Here is a 6817-nt window from a genome sequence, read left to right on the forward strand (position 1 = left end):
CAACATAACCCAGGTAAGGTACAAGCTGTCCATTGGCCCCTTCAACCTCCAGAAGGTCATGTAGTGGCTCTATCTGTTGCTCAGACAAATACTGGTCATAGTAGGACTTGGTGACAGTGGTCACTTGAGAACCTGTGTCAAGGAGACAACTGCACATCTTACCTTTGATCGTGACTTGACCTGTACTCTTTGTGCCTATGAGCCTCTTAGGTAGTCTGAAAGGTTGTTCTCCAACATGGGATTGCCTCAAAGTGGCCTGTGCTCTTGGTTTAGCTTGACTTCCAGATTTAGCGGGACGATGTTGACCTGCTTCAGTCCCAGTTTGCCCCACAACTGAGACTGCGTCTAAAAATCCTGGTCAGCAGATGGAGTGTTTTGCATCTCCCAAATGCAACGCTTCTCTCTCAATTGCTTCCTCTTATCAGCGACAAGAGTGGGGTCTGGGTCATTACTGCAACTTGCTGAGATGTGGCCATCCTGACCACACTTGAAGCAGTACCATGGTTTTGGCTGGGTGCTCTGCTGCAAGTTGGCAGGCTTCGCACTTGTGACCTTGATGCTAGGTGTTGCCATAGCCATCTCACGTAAATCACACTCAGCCTTGTCCTTAGGCTTCGAGCTTTTCTTCTGTTTCTTTGCCATCAAATTAGTAAGCTGACTCTGTAGGGATGCAACTTGCTTCCTCAGACCTGTCAACGGGTCAGAATCAGATTGAGTCACTGCCTGTAGCTCACTACAGGTGCAAGTCTTTTGACAGTGTGCCACAACCCGCTGCTGGGTTGAGCCAAGGTGTTTCTTCATCCGTGTAGCTTTAGCTGCCAGTCTATCTTCTTCTGTTCGGAGCATTAATAGAAGTTCTGAGAATGTTGGAGGTTGGCTTTTCTTGTTTTCAAGATTAAGATCCGAGAGCAAGGTGTGGTTGTCATGGCTACTGAACGGACTCACGCGCAGACAGTTCTTTCAAGGAAACAAAAAGGGGATTTATTTACAATAGGGATCACCTTAGTGCAAAATATATGTACAGTGAGTTGGGAGGGGGTCCAGGGCTCCAGGGAGAGAAGGGGGGGGGGGGGGGAATCCACACACACGCTTCCTCTTCCACTCAGTCACCGCCACCGCTCCTCCGCACACACGCACTCCTCTTCAGCCGCACTCGCTCCAACACTCCACACACTGCCCCACTTGGACAGGTCCGGTGATTCGGTCCAGAATCTACAGACAGAAGGTCAAGGTTAGTTCCACAACATAAAACACATGTAAGCGATTCTTCTTTGAATATGCCGCGAGCACGAACTCAGGTGGTTCAACGTTCCAGCGGTGAGCTGCTCTGTGCCACTGCCTTAAATAGCAGCTGGGGAAATCAGGCAGATCAGCCGCAGGTGGACATCATCACACGCGTGCGTGGGCCAAGAGTGAGAGCCCGTAATGAGCTCCACCCAGGCAGAGAGGAGGAGGAGAGACAAAAAACCAAAACTAACAACAACAAAACCTGTAGCCAGCGTGGGCCAACCAGAGAGACACGGGGACCGTAACAGTGGTCCCAACATCCACGACAAAACTGCTTGAGAATGTGTTTATCGGCATCCCCAGCAGAGACTCCTCCCCTCTTCAGAGTAAGGTTCAATGCGCCCTGAAGACGACAGAGGTACGCAGAGGCCTTTTCACCAGGATCCTGAAGAGTGTTCATGAATTGGGCGAAAAGCTCCTCTCCGTCCTCCACTGTTCCAAAAGCTGCATCCAACAACTGAAGGTAAGTCTCAGGTGTAGCTTCTGGGCTCAGTCTGTTGACAATGTCAGCTGCAGGGGACAACAAGCTCTCAAAGATCTTCCTAGATTTTTGAAGTTCAGACATGGCAGGGTCTTTCCTGAGAAGTAACTGAACGTTTCAAGTACCAGATCCTAGTCGATCACCTCAAGTTGGAATACGCCCTCCTTATTGCCGATTCCTACAGCAATAGTCGCTACCCATACAGCCAGACCATGTCATCCCTGATAGAGCTGTATGGTCAACCTCACAAACTTGCCCTGCAGCGGATCACTGACGTGTTGTCAAAGTCTCCGGTACGGAGTGGTGACAGCCGAGCGTTCCGTCTTTTTGCCCTGAAAGTGAGGGCTCTCGTGGGAATGTTGGAACAGCTTGGGAAAGAGGGGAGAGCAGAACTAGAGTGTGGGTCACACGTCACCAGACTGCTGTCAAAACTGCCACACAGTCTTCGAGCGCAGTTTAAGCGGTTCATCAATCCTCTTCAGACACCCATCTCAACCTTAGCAGATTTGGCAGAGTGGCTTGAATATGAAGTCCGCATCCAAGATGATGATGTGTATTTCCATCATCCTCAGCAACCTCGAGAGCCACGTGTGGATCGTGGGAAGGGTGCCAGACCCAAGCAGAGATCTGCAGCGGCTTATTGGGCTACGACCCTCCTGCTAAAGGCCCAGAGCCTCCAAAACAGGCATCATGTCCAGTTTCCAAATTGGAGAAGCCAAAGAAATTCTGCCCCTTCTTTAACCCTCCTGTTATGTTGCGGGTCCGATTGACCCAGAACAGAAGAGATGTCACATGTCATCTGCATCGCTACAGAAAACGAAAAAAATCAAAATTATAAAAGAAAATTGTAAAATAATCAGTGCCAGTGTTTCTGGCACCTTTGGATGAGTAAATTTGCCCCGGGTCAAATTAAACCAGGAACATAATTGGTGTTCCTGGAAACCAACATAACAGGAGGGTTAATAATCTTCAGCACTATTTCAATCAGTGCACAGATTACAAGAAGCTCAATATAGAGCAGAAGTCTTGGATTCGGACAGGCAAGCGGTGCTGGAGATGCAGATGGGACCATCCAGAGGCGCAATGCTACCTGAAAGCTAGATGCCAGCAATGTAGTCAGGTGCATTTGGAGACACTCCACGAGGTTAATGCATCGCGATCCACTAGCTCTGACAGACCGGCGGCGGAAGCTGCCCAACCCGTCACGTACTACGTTGATCCAACCTGGGGGACCAGTTGTGTACTACTGAAAATGGTCAGGGTGTGCCTCTATAATGGCAAAATGAAGCTCGAGACATATGCCATCCTAGATGATGGGTCAGAGCGCACAATCCTTCTTCACAGTGCTGCCCAAGAGCTGGGCCTTCAGGGAAAGAGGGAGGAGCTGATGCACTGCAAAGGTCCTACCACCACCTGCGAAGTCTTCCATAGGTGTCCATAGGAGTCATTTTTGACCAGGATATGTCCTTCAACGCACATATTTAACAAATATGTAAGACTGCGTTCTTCCATTTGCGCAACATCTCTAAAATTAGAAATATCCTGTCTCAGAGTGACGCTGAAAAACTAGTTCATGCATTTATTACTTCCAGGCTGGACTACTGTGATTCATTATTATCAGGATGTCCAAACAACTCACTGAAAAGCCTTCAGCTAATCCAAAATGCTGCAGCAAGAGTGCTGACAGGGACTAGAAAGAGAGAGCATATTTCTCCTGTTTTGGCTTCCCTTCATTGGCTTCCTGTTAAATCCAGAATTGAATTCAAAATCCTGCTCCTCACATACAAGGTCTTAAATAATCAGGCCCCATCATATCTTAATGATCTTGTAGTACCATATCACCCTATTAGAGCACTTCGCTCTCGCTCTGCAGGCCTACTTGTTGTTCCTAGAGTATTTAAAAGTAGAACGGGAGGGAGAGCCTTCAGTTTTCAGGCCCATCTTCTGTGGAACCAGCTTCCAGTTTGGATTTGGGAGACAGACACTATCTCTACTTTTAACATTAGGCTTAAAACGTTCCTTTTTGCTAAAGCATATAGTTAGGGCTGGACCAGGTGACCCCGAATCCCTCCTTAGTTATGCTGCAATAGACGTAGGCTGCCGGGGGATTCCCATGATGCATTGAGTTTTTCCTTTCCAGTCACCTTTTGTCAGGGCTCTGTGTGCGGGCAGGCAGAGATGAGGATCCAAATGCAGGACTCGAACACAGAATTGAAACTCAAAAACCTCAGCTTTATTGCTGGCAGGAAAACAAACATGAAGTGATGATGGAACACTGAGACCAAGGACACTGCAAAAAGTCTGATTGAGGTAGCGACTGAGCCATGGATAACTGAACTTGAGGTGATAGTGGTGGTGGTGGTGGAGTTGGTGACTGGGCTACAGACGGCTGCTGACCAGGTGACACTGGAAACTGTGCTACAGACGGCTGCTGACCGGAAAACTGAGCTGAAGGTGGCTGCTGACCGGAAAACTGAGCTGAAGGTGGCTGCTGACTGGAAAACTGAGCTGAAGGTGGCTGCTGATCGGAAAACTGAGCTGAAGGTGGCTGCTGATCAGAAAGCTGAGCTGGGAACTGCCATAAAGGTTGTAGTGATGGTGGTTGTGATGGTGACTGAGCTAATCCTCCTGAGCCTTCTGAACACGACAAAAACTGCTGGAAGGGCTCACCTGAGCCTCCAGCTGACACAGGAACGGGTGCCGGCACCAGCTGAACACCAAACCCTTCCACCCGAGGAACTGAAATGGGTGGAGGGGAACGCTGGGCCCGAGCTACCCTAGGAGCAGAAACAGGAGGAGCGAGAAGCTCAGGAATGGTCTCAAAATGCCCAATATTGCCAACTGGGTCTGGGCATATAGTCTTAGCAGAGTGGGCAACCTCAGAACCATTCAACCGGGACACAGAACAGTCCCTGGGAAGAGCCACGGTCTTAATAGACTGTAGAGAGGTGCAACTAGAGTCCTTAAATGTCCTTGGGGAACAGACAGCCCCTTCCTTCAGAGAGCCTGAGTTACAGCCTGCAATTTCTGTCCCTACCAACTGCCTGCGCCCTTGCTGAACAGTACATGGTTGAAAGGCTGGCTTAGAAACATTAACCACCCCCCTTTCAGCTGACTTGAAAACAGAACTTGGAGCCTCCGGAAATTTCACAGCAGTTCGAACATTTCTCCCCCCAGATTTAAGTGGAGTAGTCTTATTCATTTTAACACTAGGTTCAGATTGGGCAGAATGAAAACCGGTTCTTAAATCCTCAGAGCAGGGGTTCACAGGGTTAACAAACACAGACTGAACTACCTTTAAGTTAGTGGATTTAGATTCACTTGAATGGCAGGTAGTCTTCAGAATCTTAGGGGTGGATTTATTGTTTGTTATGTTCATGAGTTCAGGAGGTGCATGAGATAGACAGTCTTTGTTGCTCACCACTGCTGACTGTCCAGAGGAAGCGGAGCGACGGCTGCGTGAGCGTCGCTCACTCTGGGAAGAGGGAGATAAGCCAGACTGCGAATCCTCCTGCAGACCGGGCCGAAAGTCTTTCGGTGGGCCGGGCTGGGACGAAGAGGCGGGAAGTTTGTGTAGCTCCGAACGTGGAAGTCCCAAAAACAAAGCAAAGGATTGCAGTGGAGTAAGCCCAGTGTCTTCCACCACATAATCCTTCTTTCGTCGCTGCTTGCCCCTCCTGCAGGGCCTGAATTCTGAGAGCAGCGGTGGAGTGACGCCAGAAAACGGAGGAGCTACTGCCGTCGAGGGAGAGCGCTTGGCCCCTTGCATCCCTGACGGAACAGCTGATGGAACGGCGGTAGCCATCGCAGTTTGGAAGCTGTGGGGCCCACCCAGAGCCAAACGAGACCCATCGAATGGTGACTCGTGCTCCCAGGCACACCTAGCCCCCTGCCTCTCCCTCTCCTTGAGGAAGGTGGAGACTGCGGGTCGCCGATACCATACGGAGTCTGCTGGATCCATTACTGGTCGCGTCGTTCTGTCAGGGCTCTGTGTGCGGGCAGGCAGAGATGAGGATCCAAATGCAGGACTCGAACACAGAATTGAAACTCAAAAACCTCAGCTTTATTGCTGGCAGGAAAACAAACATGAAGTGATGATGGAACACTGAGACCAAGGACACACAGGCATAATCTGATGGTACGACGCGACACCGAGCATGGGAAAACACAGGGCTTATATACACAGGGTAGTAACGGGGGAATCGGCAACAGGAGGGAGACACAGCTGGGAGAGATCAGGGCTAACGAGACAGGGGGAACAAAGCTGCACACACTAACATCAGACAGGAACAAGAACCCTCAAAGTAAAACAGGAAACAAAACACACTTTACTAAGACACAGACTAGACAGAGACAGACTTGACACTGACCAAAGGCTACTAAATGATAATCATAATCACAACAGTATCAGATCATAAATCATAATATAGAAAAACACCAAGATAACTGAAACACCAAGTACCAGAGAAACACAAAGGAAAATCCATGATGCAAAAGTACCAAAACATAATGAACTCAAAATACTGGGTCCAACGGACCCAGAACCGTGACACCTTTCTCACTCACTATGTGTTAATAGACCTCTCTGCATTGAATCATATCTGTTATTAACCTCTGTCTCTCTTCCACAGCATGTCTTTTATCCTCTCTTCCTTCTCTCACCCCAACCGGTCGCAGCAGATGGCCGCCCCTCCCTGAGCCTGGTTCAGCCGGAGGTTTCTTCCTGTTAAAAGGGAGTTTTTCCTTCCCACTGTCGCCAAAGTGCTTGCTCATAGGGGGTCATATGATTGTTGGGTTTTTCTCTGTATCTATGAAGCGCCTTGAGGCAACTTTTGTTGTGATTTGGCACTATATAAATAAAATTGAATTGAATTGAATTGAATTCCACTTCATTCGTTCCACCAAGCTCAACCATTATTGCTGATTGGCTCTGACTACCCACATCTCCTGACTCCAATAGAGCCTGTACATCTGCGTCCACGGGGAGGACCAGCTGCACTCAAGACACGGCTGGGTTGGACTCTGCAGGGTCCAGCCAAGGTTCTTCTA

The 6817-nt window shown here is 49.1% G+C and overlaps 1 long non-coding RNA gene across 1 annotated transcript; it reads right to left on the reverse strand.

The window, feature by feature from the left end:
- Positions 1-966: 966 nt before the first annotated feature.
- On the reverse strand, positions 967-1349 carry LOC146717163 (uncharacterized). Its single transcript, XR_014921864.1, has 2 exons — positions 1295-1349; positions 967-1212 (listed from the first exon to the last, which is right to left on the reverse strand). It is a non-coding gene; the product is annotated as an uncharacterized LOC146717163 (long non-coding RNA).
- Positions 1350-6817: the final 5468 nt, after the last annotated feature.

Source organism: Copadichromis virginalis, linkage group LG2 (genome assembly GCF_057382275.1).
Source record: "Copadichromis virginalis isolate Kocher_CV1m ecotype Utaka linkage group LG2, C_Virginalis_male_GT1.1, whole genome shotgun sequence".
NCBI lineage: Eukaryota > Metazoa > Chordata > Actinopteri > Cichliformes > Cichlidae > Copadichromis > Copadichromis virginalis.